General features: G+C 41.2%; 1 pseudogene; it reads right to left on the reverse strand.

Annotated features, from left to right (window-relative positions):
- Window positions 1-1,439: 1,439 nt before the first annotated feature.
- Window positions 1,440-14,579, reverse strand: LOC100399328 (melanoma inhibitory activity protein 2 pseudogene; annotated as a pseudogene).
- Between the last annotated feature and the right edge of the window lie 622 nt (window positions 14,580-15,201).

A 15,201-nucleotide genomic window follows, 5' to 3' on the forward strand; every position in this document is an offset into this window, starting at 1 on the left:
TGCTGGTCTTAGACTCTCTCAGGGGACAGAGTTAGGAAAGATATATAGCTTTCCATAATAATATATACTACACACACACACACACACACACACGTATTTCTACATCTATCACTATATATTGAAAACCATGATGCTTTCAATTTCAGTCCAGTATCACAGGGTTCCTGCTAGTATTATTCCTTTCCACAATTATAATTCTCTTTTCTAACAATGAGAAACCAGTTCTCAATATCCTTAATATATATACTTACTTGATCAATCTCCACATGTGTAACCGATCTTCTATCAATGACACCATCCTTTTTTTTTTTTTTTAGCATGTATTACTTCTCATTCTACTTGGGTGGAAGCCTCCTGTCTTAATCTCTTTGGGCTGCTATAACAAAATGCGTAGACTGGGTAGCTCATAAACAAGAAAAATTTATGTCTCACAGTACTAGAGACTGAAAAATCCAGTGCCTGGTCAGCACCCAGCCTTCTCATTAATAAATAGTGCCTTTTAGCTGTGTCCTCACGTGGTATAAGAAAAGAGGTAGCTCTCTGGGGCCACTTTTATAAGGGCAAAAACCTCAATCATGAATGCTCTGTGCTCATGGCCTGATTACCTCCCAAAGACCCCACCTTTCAATGTCATCACCTTGGGGGTTAGGATTTCTACGTATGAATTTTGAGGGAGAACAAATACTCAGACAACAGCACTCCTTCTAACGAACCACCTTCTCACCCTGCTAGGGCTCATATGGGGTCAACCTCCACCCCACAGCACATGGATACCCTCCTTGCTCTGATGAGACTCCAGTACCTCATGCCGGCTTTTGTGGATGTCCTCCTCTTCCTAGTCCTCAATCCTCTGCACCAGGCAGCTCTCCTATGCAACCAGACCCCTTCTCACCCTACTTGAGCTGATACTCAGCACTGTGCTCACCCTGCTGTAGAAGCCTTCTCATCCTGTTTAGACACCATCCATCTGATGTTCTTTTTGTTTCCAAAGAAAAAAAATATTTTTATTTCTCATTTAAAAAAAAATCAACAAAAAGTTATTTAATTAAGCATAAAGTTACTTTCACATTTGTCTACAACCACAGTTGTAGAAATACAGTTCTTAGCATAAGGACACAGCCTTTCGAATTTAAAGCCTCCCCATCTGCTAGATTACATATATAAAACTCCCACTATTGTTTATATAATAGTGGATTTGTTAATCAAATTGAAATAGTTACACCATCTAGAATAAAATAAGATGGATACAATTTACTCATAAGATTCATATTGAAATGATTTTTGTTTACTAAATACTATTCTGAGAATTGAAGCTTAATGCTTCAATATGAGCAAAGGTGTAATCACTTAAATAACAGCAGTTACTTCAACTGAAAGTGAGATCAGTCAAAATTAATTTAGAAGAGAGCAAAAGTATTGTCAGGTTTCTTGCTGTGGTTCTGGATATTCAGTAGTGGCCTCATTTGAAGGCAGAATCAACCCTTCTACCTTCAGAAGGTGGGGTTGAGGGGAAAAAAATCCAGGCCTTGGAGGAAGATAAGGAGGAAAACCCTTTGGTGGATAATTTCTCATTGCAAATGGAGCATGTGGTGGACGTAGGAAATCACTTGGTGGAAAATAATCTTGAGACTCTATAAACATGGTTCCTGGAGGAGGTAGGGGAAAGGAGGTCCTTTTCTCATGAATGGTCCCCTTGGATCCACTGGAAACAATGGACCTCTGATTGGAGCAAGAAGTGGCAGAACAAAGCCAGGGCCAGTTGCTTGTTTTCAGCAGGGAGAGGTGATTCACGCATATTTAAATTACCAAGATCGTCTTTGGAATCATTTCTACTGGATTCCATTTCTAAAGGCGTTGACCCATCCATTTTATCCAAAGAAGGCATATTAAAACTTCTGAGTTTTGCTGGTCCAGACAGTCTACCAAAAGTAGAATAAAATCTGTCTTGCCTTTGTGGAGGAAGAGCTGAATCAGGATATGATTGTTCTGGTGGAGGAAACATCATCCTACTGTCCTGTTCCCACAAAGGTGACAGGGACACAGTGTCGGGGGAGCCATGTGAGGACTGATTAATTGATCACAGCTTGATTCTTCTCTTTCATTGGTAATCTGATGGTTCAGAGGATTTCCTGGGCCTCTTAAGCCTCTTCCTCCTCCCCCGGGAAGCAAAGGCAAGAGTCTGAGTGGACCCTTGAACAAAATTGGAGAGAGACAAGCTCTCATTTCAAATGAAGGCTGACCCAATGTTGAGGGACCATGTGGGGAATGTTCTCTGCCAAATGCTGTATTTGGAACATCAAGTACATACGGGTCTTTTCCTAAAAGTTCAAATTTAAACTCTGTTTCAGTTAATTTTTGTCTGTTATAAGCATTTTCTGTCCTTAAATCACTGAGGTTTTTTTCAGCAGTCCGAGCTGCCAACCAATTGTCATGTGCTTTTTTTCTCACTGGAAATAATCTGCCCTTGATAATAATGAATAGTTCTCTCCAATTCTTCTTCAAGATCTTTGGCTTGCTTTCTATAGGTCTCCAGCTCTTCAGTGCTGTGGCTGATGTTTTCGTCTACTTTAGAAAGTTTCTCTTCTTTCTCTAACTGGTAATTTTCCTCTATGGTTAATTTGTCGTGGAGTTTCATTTCATTTTCTTGACATAATTCAGTCATTACCTTAAGTTTCTGACTCTTTCTTTCAAAATGTATGTTTTCTGACTGCAAAGATGCTTGTTCAGTCTGAAGATTTTTAATATGCTCTGTAAGCTTTTTTTGTTTTATCAACTTCAGATAACTGAATATAAATTTGTTTTCTTTCTCCTTCTAAGCTTTTTAAAGAAGCATATAGCTTGGCAGCATCCATCAATTTCTTCAAAGCTCCTTTTGGAGGATTGTGTAAGTAAGCACCATTTTCTAATTCCAAGTTATCATCATCTGTGACGTCTTCTCCAAGCATAGCAGCCCGATCATTCTTTAGCAAGCGTTCAGTCAAAGTCTTGATGTGGTTTTCTTTATTATTCAAATCTTGTTCTGCGTGTATTTTGGAGTCTTCAAATATTATTTACTGTTTACTAAGTTCACTCACTTGTTCTTTCCATACTTCAGCTTCTTGCAAAAGCTGTTTCTGGTTCTCCTAAAGTTGAAAATTTTCGTTCAAAGCATCTTTTATTGCTCTCTTCCGTTGTTTCTCCTTTTTAAAGGCCAAACCTCTCGGACTCCAAAGAGCACTGGGGCTAAGCTGTGCCAAAGGAGGGTGTCACATGTTAACCAGGACCCCTGCTTAGAACTGCAGCCCAAAAGCCTGGATACATACAAGGCCATTCTACTTTCCATTCAACAGTAAATTCCAGATTCCAAACAATGTTAGGGCCAAACAGCATTGCAACTGCGAGAAAATTCTAAGAAGTGTTAATACTAGACCTCAGAACCTCTGCCAAGAGCATCCCCTTTGGGCAGGTTGAGGTCTGTGGGACCTCCGGGAGCATCCTCCTGTGGGGTCCAATCTTAGAGTACCAGACGTCTCTGGCCTTAGTGGGTGCCACACACAGGTTTTCCCCTCCAGAGCCTACTATGAGCTGTATAAGAATAACTATGAACTGTAATGAGAACTGGATGTTGGGTAGGTGCTTTTGTTCCTCAGCCAGTTGAGTACAATACGGGAAGAATTTAGTATAAGATAGGAAGGTTTAAGTCCCCTGAAACATGTACGAGTATGTTCCAAGCTGCACCGCACACAGGGATCAGGGACCACACATGGAAAAGATTTTTAAAAAGCCCTTCCCACTTCAGGGCAGGGCAATTGTAAATGGCAGCTGAAAGACTGAAAAAGAAAGAAAGGGAAAAATTGTGAAAAAGATCCAGGTTTCTTAAGTAAACCAGGAGGTGGCAGTCAGGGTTCTCCACATGGAAACCCCTTCGTTTTGGCCAGAAACCTGTACTCGCTTCCATGTTTACGTGCTGCCCACCAAGGGTCTCAAGTTGGAAAGGAAAAGAGAGAGGGAGAGAGTGAGCCTCTGTATGGAGCAGAAAGAAAAGGGAGAAAAATGAATCCCAAACTTTGAGCTTACCTCTTAGCTCACCAAAATATGTTAATGATGGAAGATGTCCAAGCTCTTGACATCTTCAACAAAGAATTGGACAAAATGTACAAACAAAGCAAGGAAGGAATGAAGGATTTTAATGAAGATGAACGTATGCTCCACAGTGTGAGAGCGGGCCTGAGCATAGGGGCTCAAAGGCCTGTTACAGAATTACCTGGCCTACGCCCTATGGAGAGGCTATTTCCTGTCATAGCTGAAGTGTGAATCGACCTCATGTTCCCTGCTTCCAGACTGTATTTTTCTGCCTCACAACCACCTTGAGAACATGTTCTCAGGATCTCTTGAGAGCTGTGTCGCAGGCCATGGTCATTCACATTTGGCTCATGAGGAGAAACTATGATTTCTTTTTATCTTGCCCAAATTCATATCTAAGGGGTCTGGAAGTCATGCCCTAAAAACCATAAATTCTCATCAGATGGGTTTTATTTAACCCTATATATTGTGACTTACTTTCCAGCCTGACTGGCATAACATTATGAGACAAGGAAGAAAATAAAAATATTTTACCCCAAAAACATGTTTGTCATTTTGAAATGGCCCTGCAAGCTGTCCTTTGGGGGGAAAATTTGCATCTGTAAAGAAGATCTACTAACATAACTAGACCTTTTCCTTTTATGCCCTTCCAGTTCTGAATAGGTTAACTAAGAGTCTAACACCTTTGAAAAGTTCTGAATAGGAAGCATTTGTCATCTATTGTTTCTAAGGACAGCTGCTGTGAGACTTCAAAAGAACCCTGGTCTCCACAATCTTTGATCTTAACCTGAACGTTTTCTTTCTATTGATCCCAGGTCTTTAGACAAAACTCAACCACTTGTCTGCTGGAAAATGTTTAAATTTACCTATAGCCTGGAAGCTGCCCAGCCCCCTGCCACCTGCTTCAAATGGTCCCGCCTTTCTAGAACAAACCAATAAACCAATGTATTTCTTAAATATATTTGGTTGAAGTCTCATGCCTCCCTAAAATTTATGAAACCAAGCTGCACCCCAACCACCTTGGGCACATGTTCTCAGGACCTCCTGAGGGCTCTGTCATGGGCCATGGTCACTCATATTTGGCTCAGAATAAATCTCTTTAAAGATTTTACAGTTTGACCTTTTTTTTGTTTTTTGAGATGGAGATTCGCTCTTTACCCAGGCTGGAGTGCAATGGCGCGATCTCGGCTCACCACAACCTCCGCCTCCTGGGTTCAGGCGATTCTCCTGCCTCAGCCTCCTGAGTAGCTGGGATTACAAGCACGCGCCACCATGCCCAGCTAATTTTTTGTATTTTTAGTAGAGATGGGGTTTCACCATGTTGACCAGGATGGTCTCGATCTGCTGACATCCCAAAGTGCTGGGATTACAGTCTTGAGCCACCGCACCCGGCCCCAGTTTGACTCTTTTTATCAGTGCTCAGAATAAATCTCTTCAAATATTTTACAGATTGGCACAAGGAGAGTGCTGTAGAATGGGCCACGCTTTGCATACTGACTGGATTACTTGTCCAATAAAATGAGTGTCCCATACCCTCATAAAATGAGTTTGTTTGAGAGGAACTCCCAAAGTTGAAATTGTTTTTTCCTAAGGGAATTTTACTTACAGCTAATGGCGACGGTGGTAGATGAATAAAACCTAGTTGCCGTACCTCAAAGCAGCCTTTAAGAAAAACAGCCTTGATAACTGTGTAAAGGCTTCCACGGATTATGTTTTGGGGATGGATCTTTATGTACGCAATGGGCGGGTTCAATTGCTTGGTGGGTGACAGTCCACTTGAAGTGGCATTGATGTCTGGGGTAAATACCAGAGGTTCATTGTCTCACACCAGGGAAATCAAGGACATATACACACAAGAAATGCGTGTAAGAGTGGAGGTTTAATAGACAAAAGAAAGAGAAGAGAATCTCTCTCTCTTGCAGAAAGAGAGGGGCTCCTGAGTGGGTTTTCTGGGATGGGGTCTTATAAACTGGCTTGAGGAGATTGTGTCTGATTTGCATAGGGCCAAAAGATTGGTTGGTGTGCCATTCACACAGCAGGTGTGCCATTCACACAGCAGGCACAAGAAGCTGACCATCCCACCCTAATCATTTATTTTGCAGATGGATTCTCTACCTGGCTGGTGCTATGTTGTCTGTTCCTCACTGTACAAGTCATTGACAAGGGAAAGATAAGATGGAGCTGCCGTGTTGAACGTGCCTAGCCCCTAGGTAGCCTTTTCCTATTGGCACAGCTGCAAAACTTTCAGTGAAGGCGCAGTTGAGCATCTCTTCCTATGTGTCTTTCTGGTAAACACAGAGTCACATGGGAACTCCTATACCTGTTCTGTGGAAAGTGGTGGAGACTTCTTTGACAGATCAATTGAGTTTTGCTTTTTAATCTCGGAATTTAGTTCTCTGTGAGTCCCAAGTGTCAGAACTGGTCGCCAGAAAACTGAAGTTCTGCCTGCAAGTCTTGTTTTTGTAATTTTTTTTTCATACAGTTTACTTTTTTGGATGTTCTGTTCTATGACCCTTTTAAAAATCTTTTTATTTTGAACGAAGTATAGATACACAGGGAGTTGCAAAGATGATATGGAGGGATCCCATGTAACTTTCCTGCAGTTCTTCCCAGTAGTTATATCTTATATAATTGTAGCATAATGCCAAACTCAGAAAATTGACACTAGCTCAATGTGCATGTATTCATCTAACTGCAATCAGGATACAGAACTATTCTATCACATCAAACATCTCCCTCGTGCTTGCCCTTTGTGGTCATATGAAACACCTAATTCCTAATCCCTGACAACCACTAATATGCGCTTCATCTTGATACTCTTGTCATTTCGAGAATATCATGTAAGTGGAATTATATAGTATGTGACTTTTTGAGATTGACATTTTTCATTCAATAATATCCCTGAGATTCAATAGGTTGCATGTATCAATAGTCTGTTCGTTTCCTTTTTTTTTTCTTTTTAGACAGAGTCTTACTTTGTTGCCCAGGCTGGAGTACAGTGGCATGATCTCAGCTCACTGCAACCTCCACCTCCTGGTGTTCAAGTGATTCTCCTGCTTCAGTCTCCTGAGCAGCTGGTATTACAGGTGCCCACCACCATGCCTGGCTAATTTTTGTATTTTCAGTAGAGACAGGGGTTTCACCATGTTGGCCAGGCTGGTCTTGAACTCCTGATCTCAGGTGATCTGACCACCTCAGCCTCCTGAAGTGCTGAGATTACAAGCATGAGCCACCGTGTCCAGCTGTCTGTTCATTTTCATTGCTAAGTAGTTCTCTGGTATGGGTGTAAGACAGATTGTTGAATCTCCAGTTTTGAGCTATTAATAATAAAGTTGCTATGAACATTCACATACAGGATCTTGTCAGAACATTTTTTCATTGTTAAAATAAGTGCCCAGGAATATGATTGCTGGATTATATGGTGAGTGCATGTTCAGTTTTTATTTTTATTATTATTAATTTTGAGACAGGATCTCACTCTGTTGCCTAGGCTTGAGTGCAGTGGTGTGATCTCAGCTCACTGCAGCCTTAACTTCCTCACTGCAGCTCAAGCAATCCTTCCACTGCAGCCTCCTGAGTAGCTGGGACCATAGGCACGTGCCATCACACCCAGTTAATTATTTTTATTTATATTTTTTGTAGAGACAGGATTTTGCCATGTTGCTGAGGCTGGTCTTGAACTCCTGAGCTCAAGAGCTCTGCCCACCTTGATTAATGGCTCACACCTATAATCCCAGCCTCACAAAGTGCTGGGATTATAGGTGTAAGCCATTGCTCCTGGCCTGGATGTTCAATTTTTTTTTTTTTTTTTTTTGAGATGGAGTCTCACTCTGTTTCCCAAGCTGGAGTGCAGTGGCATGATCTCAGCTCACTGCAACCTTCACCTCCCAGTTCAAGTGATTCTCCTGCTTCAGTCTCCCAAGTATCTGGGACTATAGGCACGTGCCACCACCCTGGCTAATTTTTGTATTTTAGTATATGTGCTGCCGAAGTGAACACTAATTTTTGTATTTTTAGTAGAAACAGGGTTTCACCATGTTGGCCAGGGTGGTCTCGAACTCCTGACCTCAAGTGATCCACTCGCCTTGGCGTCCCAAGGTGCTGGGATTCCAGGCATGAGCCACCATGGCTCATACAGGCATGGCCTGTATATTCAATTTTTAAAGCAACTACCAAACTATTTCTGGAGTGGGCATACCATTTAGCCATCTCACCAGCAAGGTATGAGAAATCTAATTTAACTGCCTGCTTGCTTCCATTTGGTGTTTACACTAATTTCTATTTTAGTTGCTTTAAGACGTGTGTAATGATATCCCAGCTTGGTTTTAATTTGTATTTCCTTGATGGCTAGTGATGCTGAACATCTTTTCATGGTCTAATTTGCTATTGCATATCTTCTTCACTGGTATGTCTCTTCATGTTTTACTTCTAATAAATTAAAATGATAATTTTTGTCTTTCATGAATTATTCTTTTTGTGTTGCATCACTGTATTCTATATATATTTTTTCTGTGCTAATAGCTTTCTCCTCTTGTTCAGGCTCATCATTGATCAGAATGTTAGAGTCTTTGGTATTGTTTAATGCATTCTTGAGGTTACGCTTCTTTTTTAAATCATCTTTCCCCCTCTGTTGTTCATATTAGATTACTTTTATTGCTCTATCTTCTAGTTTCCTGATTCTTTAATTTTCATATACATTCAGTTATTGAGCCTCTCCAGGGAATTTTTTATTTCTGTTATTTTAGATTTCACTTCTATAATTTTCCATTTGGTTCTATTTTTATAGCCACTAATTCTTTGCCAAGAATTAGTGTAATTTTTTCAAGAGTCTTTGCTGTCACCTAATGGAGCATGGTTATAACAATTGCTTTAAGGTGTTTATCTAATAATTTCAACATCTGTGTTATCTTGGGATTGCCATCTGTTGACTGTGTTTTCCTCTGAGAGCTTTAAAAAGGTTTTTCTGGCTCTTATGTATGTTGGATAATTGTGGATTCTCTCGGATATTTTGAATATTATGTTACAAGATTTTGGATCCTTATAAAATCTGGGGGGAATTTTTACTTTTATTTTTGTGAGACAGGGTCTCACTCTGTAGCCCAGGCTAAAGTTCAGTGGTGCTATCTCTGCTCACTGCAGCCTTGACCCCTGGGGCTCAGTTGATACACCTCAGTGGCCCCCAAGTAGCTGGGACTTCAGGTGTGTGCCACCACACCTTGCTATTTTTTTGGAATTTTTTTGTAGAAACAGGGTTTTACTGTGTTCCACAGGTCGATCTTGAACTCCTGAGCTCAAGCAATCCACCCACCTTGGCCTCCCAAAGTGCTGAAATTACAGGCGTCAGCCATGGTGCCCAGCTTGTTTTGCTTTGTTTTATCAGGAAGTTAACTTAGTTGGGTTTGCACTGCAAGTCTTGGCCCATTTTCTGTAGGATGTGCATTCAATGTTTTTAATTCCAAAGCTGTTGCAGTGCTGTTCTGTCTGCTTCATATCTATGCCACCTAGGGGCCAGTCTCGGGAGTGTTTTCAGTGCTGTAGTTCAGTTCTCAAAATCTTTGCTACTTTGATTCTTGTCTATTCTGTGTGCATGTAGTTCAGGGATGATCCCAGGACTTCATATATTGATCTAAAGGCTCTCTTCTTTAGCTCCCTCTACTCTGTGGTGTTCCTCACACAGCAATTCTTAGGGTCACTCTTTCCTGGTGTCCTAGTTAGGAAGCTGATACTTTATTGTTTCTGTGCTGTTGTACACTTCCTACAGCAGTGTCCACTTCGGGGCAAAGCACCAAGAAATTGAGGCTGCGGGGCTGCTATCATCACTGTCACCACTTCAGGAGTCCAGATTTGTTATGGGGGTTTCCCAGAATCAGGGTTGGGCGATTCAACGGAGTTCCATACCATAGGGACTCTTTTGTAGGTTCTCTGTCTACTGTAAGAGTGTGTGTTTTCATTTTTTTCTTCCCCTTGGAGCCTTTCCCATATGTGTCTGTTCACAATTTCAGGATTTTGGTTGTCCCAAATTCTATGTAAGGCAATATGAGAAGAACCAAATTTTAAGAAAAAACGAAAATAATTTACTGCCATCTGGGTTATTTTCTGAGTTTGATTTCTCTGTCTTGTCTCTCTGCTTCTATTTACTTCTCAGCATTCTTCAATAACCTTTTCTCTATACTATTTTAAGAGATGTTAGTTGCAGTAAGTGGGAGATAGGGTGGGATGGAGTTAATTCATCCTAACTGGAACCAGAACCTTAAATCTTGGTTTTGAAGTATAAAGGTCACGGTCCAGATAGAAGGCAGAATAATTGAGAATAATAGTTATTGGCTGGGCGCTGTGGCTCACGCCTGTAATCCTAGCACTTTGGGAGGCCGAGGTGGGTGGATCACCTGAGGTCAGGAGTTCAAGACCAGCCTGGCCATCATGGTGAAACCCCATCTTCATTAAAAAAAAAAAAAGAGAGAGAGAATAATAGTTATCAGATTAAAAAAAATTACTCACTAGGAGTCTAGATAAATTTGTCTAAAATACATATAGATGAGATTATTAGGAAAAACTGAATGGAAATAGTTTTAAGAGGGGACCCTGTACCCATCTCTTCTCCCCTACCATGTTATCTCCAAGGTGAGGCTGGGACAACACAGCCCCAAATAGCTACTGGGATCTGAGTAGAGGCTAGTGATCCACTTCCATCTGAAGCCCTGGGTGATGAAAATCTTTCAGGGAATCTGTGCTATCATGGCATAAGAGTGGTAGAGTAGAGATGACGGAGACATTGAGGCAGTTAGTCTCACTGAGTTACAGTACTAGGGATGTCAGAGAACAGCTGAAGGTTCTCTGTGTCTCTGAGAAAAAGGGGAGAGAGGTCTCGTGGTCAGGATGAGAGGTCATAGCAACAAAGGGTCTGTGGCCCTGGGGACAAGAGCCCAAATTCAAATGTGGGCATTTCAGTAGAGTTCAGCAGTGAGATGAGGTGATGTGGAGGATTGCTCAGGACCATCCAACACTGTGAATGTCGGTGAGGGGAGGGATCAGACCTGTGTACAAATTTGGAAGCAGTGAGTGCATAAATGGCATTTAAGCCATGAGCTTGGCTGAGGTGTGGGTGAGATAAGAAACTGGCAAAAATAGAGTCCAGGACGCTCTGAATTTCAGAGGATGGAAAGATGAGGAAGAAATGATAATAGAGACTGAGAAGGTTGGGCCTGAAAGGTGGAGAGGAGGCAAGACAAAGTGGTGAGGAAGGAATGAAGTACTGTGCCAAACATCACTGCTGGGGTCAGGCAGGGAGGGGTTTGCTTTGGTCTGGCTCGATGTGGAAATGTGGAGCATGGAGGTCACAGAAGAAAAGTCAATGGAGTGGTGAGGACAGAGCCTGACTTCTATGGATTTAAGGTGGGTGGAATGAAGAGTTGTGGACAGAAAGAATACACACTTGATCTTAGCCAAAGGCTGAGAAGCAATGACAGAAGACTGACAACTATTTTGAAAAATTCTGATATTAATAAGCAAAGATACAGAGCAGTACTTGGAAGAATGATTTTTATTGGGTGGTAGCGTTCTTAGCAGGTTTGCATGATCACTAAAGGGTGGAAAACAGATAATCCTGCAAAGGGCACGAGATGCAGCCAGTGCAGCAGGAGGAAGCTGTCTTTTGGTAGTCACGAGGCGGGTCGATCCGTTGTGTCATGAGGGAAGGCAGATGATCTGAGTAAAGATGAAGGAAGCCAGTCCACTTGGTGGAGGGATTCTGCGAAAGTTTTATTCTAACTGCCTCTGTTTATTCAGCGGAATATCAAGCCTTAGTTTTTGCATCTGTAAAATAAAACCTGTAATACCTACCTATTTTATTGCTTTGGTGAGCATCACAGAGGATGCATTTAAACATATTTTGGAAATTCCAAGATATTGTACAAATATAATTATTGTTATGGGCCTCAGTAAAGTTGTTCCCTCTCTTTAGATATGAATGTTTTCTCCCTGAGGTCCTCAGGATTCTGGAATGTTGATTTAGGAGGCATCAGCTCCTCACTGCCCTAGTCTGGCAGTGACTCCTTTAGGGCAAATTCTCTTTCCTTATTTTTATACTGAAGGAATGGTAATCCTTAAGTCCTGTTGCTAAATGAATTTTCATTGTGCCATTCTGTGTTTTCAAATTAGACCTACAGGCTCTGATACCAGAGTAAACAGATTTTGCATTTCATATTTTCATCTGGAGAAATATAATTTTACTCAAATAGAAGAGGCAAGGAGCATGATTTAAATCTCAGATTGTATCAAATAGATGAAAAGGACAATTCTACTCAATGCCCTTAAAATCTAGGCAACTTTTCTTTCAATGGAGAAATGTAATTGTTAGTAGATGTTTGAGGATTCTTTTACATTTTCTTAGCTCAGTGGACACTAAATAGCATTAAAAGTTGAAAACCACTTTTCCCTATCAATTTATTACCTTTTGAACTGCCAGGCGCAGTGGCGAACAGACATTCTTTAGACAGAAATTGAAATTATGTTTTTTTATCAGTGTTAAGAAGGGAAACTAATTCAGATTAATAAGAAATTACAGAAATTAGCAAGAGAGAATTTCGGCGTCAGAAAAAAGTAAGTTATTTAAATTACCTTTGAGGCAATTATTTTCAAGATTTATAAATTGCAATGAAATATTTGGGTCATGAAAGTTCTTTAAACTATGGAAATTCGAACTGCTTATTGCCAGTAATTTTAATAAAGCTTTTTAACAGAGACAAAGAGGACATTTTACCTGAAAACGCTGAATACTTTACTTATAACTTTGAAGGCACATTACCATAACCTTTCAAGGGAATCAGTCAAGTGTGTTCTTGATCATCTCATGCATTCAAGTCTACTGCATATTCATCTGACAGTTTGCTAGGCTCTTTGGGAACTATTCAGCTCTGACCAACTCAATTTATGCTTGAAACTTATTCTATCCAAGCAGCACTAGACTTAAGTGTAACTGGGAAAGAGATAAGATGGTGTTTTGGCCTGTGTGGCCTTTGTTCTTCATTCCTTTCCTGGTAGACCCTCCTTTCTTTCTTCCCTCCCTGGTCTGTGCCAGGCTTCACATTCTCTTAACCCATCCATTTCTCTGAGGAGTCAGACCTCCATTAAAAAAATCAAGTAGACTGGCTTCGGGGTAACAGGATCAGAGGTGATGAGGAGTGAAAAAGAGCAGAGACTGGGAGCAAGTTTTGTTATTAGTCATGACGCCAAATGCTGTTTTTATAAACCGATATGAGATGTCTTATGACAAAGTACCAGTAGACATGGAATTCTGATTTGCAGTGACTCATGCATGAGGCACGCAGTCTGCCCTCCACAGATAATTTGTGATTCCATAATGAATATAGAAGGACCAGTTCTACTCTGAGGGAGATTCAGCTTTATACAAGATCTCCAAAAATTTCATCCTCTGGACCCCCTTATATAAAGACTTTTCTGCTAACTCTATGATTTCCTCAGGGACCTTCAGGGTCAAAGGAATTCACTGATCTAGGTAAGGTGTGAGCATCAACCTTAATTCCTTAGCAAGATTCATCTTCTAGCACCCAAATGCAAGTTTACGTTGTAGATCCCCTTTTTAAGCCCTTTGTGTCAGTCTGCTAGGGCTGCCATGACAGAATACTGCAGAGTGGGCAGCTTAAACAAGACAAAGCTATTTTCTTACAGTTTGGGAGGCCAGAAGCCCAAACTCAAGGTGCCACCAGGATTGGTTTCTGGTGAGGCTTCTCCTCCTGGCTTGTAGCCGGCCACCTTCTAGCTATGTCCTCACATAGCCTTTCCTTTGTGCGTGTTCACTCCTGCTGTCTCTTCTCTTCCTGTAAGGACACTGGTCTTATAAAATTAGGTGAGACTAACCTTTATGACTTCATTTAACTTTATTGACCTCCCTAAAGGCTCCATCTGCAAATACAGTCACATTGGGGGTTAGGGATTCAACATTAAATTTGGGGGGAAGGCAATTCAGTCCATAACACCCTCGTTTCCTTCTTGGATGCTTCTTGTGATACAGGTTTCATACTAAATGTCTCACTTCCTAATCACTGTTGAACCAGCAAACCTTCACTTTCATGCATTATAGTAGAAGAGAGACTGATGACCTTGCTTTTGTGGCTTTCTTCTCTGATTGTCATGGCCGCCTTTGGACTTTTAATGCTTTCCTCTTTGCATATCATCCACTGAGTAGAGAGTTGTGGAAAATGTGGTTGTTAAGGCAGGTGACTGACATCAGGGAAGATGACAAGAAGTGAGTCAATCTTGGGATTCCAAGGCCCAGGCTGCTTCCATCTTGTTCTGCCCTCCCCTAGAGCCTCTACTGGAAAGAGAACGTTACCTGACACTGAGGGTCTGGACTTGGAAGTGATAATGACACTCTCACCTTCAGTGACAAGAGTGAACCACTTGGCCAGGTGTAAGGGGACTGGGAAGTCCCTTGCTGAGCGTCTCCCTGTGCAGCAGGGCTCTGCACTATGTGAGGGGAGTGCCATCCTAAGGGACATTGGCCGTCTCTGCCTCATGGCTTAGATCGTTTTTGCTGGTGAAGGAAACCAAAATATTTCACCCCCAAATATTTATTATTTTGGATAAATTTGGAGACAGCTATTCTGAAGAGCTGAAAGTACAAAAGTAGCAGAAAAACTGTCCTTCTTGGGAGTTCTAAACATAGAACTCAAATAATGATACCTAATACCACAGAAACACACTTAAGTGTATAGCCCACAGTCTCTATAAAGCAACTACACAGTCAAGACTGCAAAGCAACCAGTGATCAACTTTACAATAGGATCAAAACCTCACATGTCAATATTAACTTTGAATGCAAATAGTCTAACACCCCACTTAAAAGGCACAGAGTGGCAACGTGGATAAAAAAACAAGACCAAACCATGTACCACCTTTAAGAGACTCATCTCATATGTAATGACACACATAGGTTTCAAGTAAAGGGTTGGAGAAAGGTCTATCACACAAACAGCAAGCAAGAAATAGTAGGGGTTGCTATTCTTATATCAGATAAAACAGACTTTAAACCAACAACAGCAAAAAAGGACAAGGAAGGGCATTACATTATGATAAAGGGTTGAATTTCACGTTAAGACTTACCTATCCTAGATACATGTA

The sequence above is a fragment of the Callithrix jacchus genome, chromosome 11 (genome assembly GCF_049354715.1).
Source record: "Callithrix jacchus isolate 240 chromosome 11, calJac240_pri, whole genome shotgun sequence".
NCBI classification, from domain to species: Eukaryota; Metazoa; Chordata; class Mammalia; order Primates; family Cebidae; genus Callithrix; species Callithrix jacchus.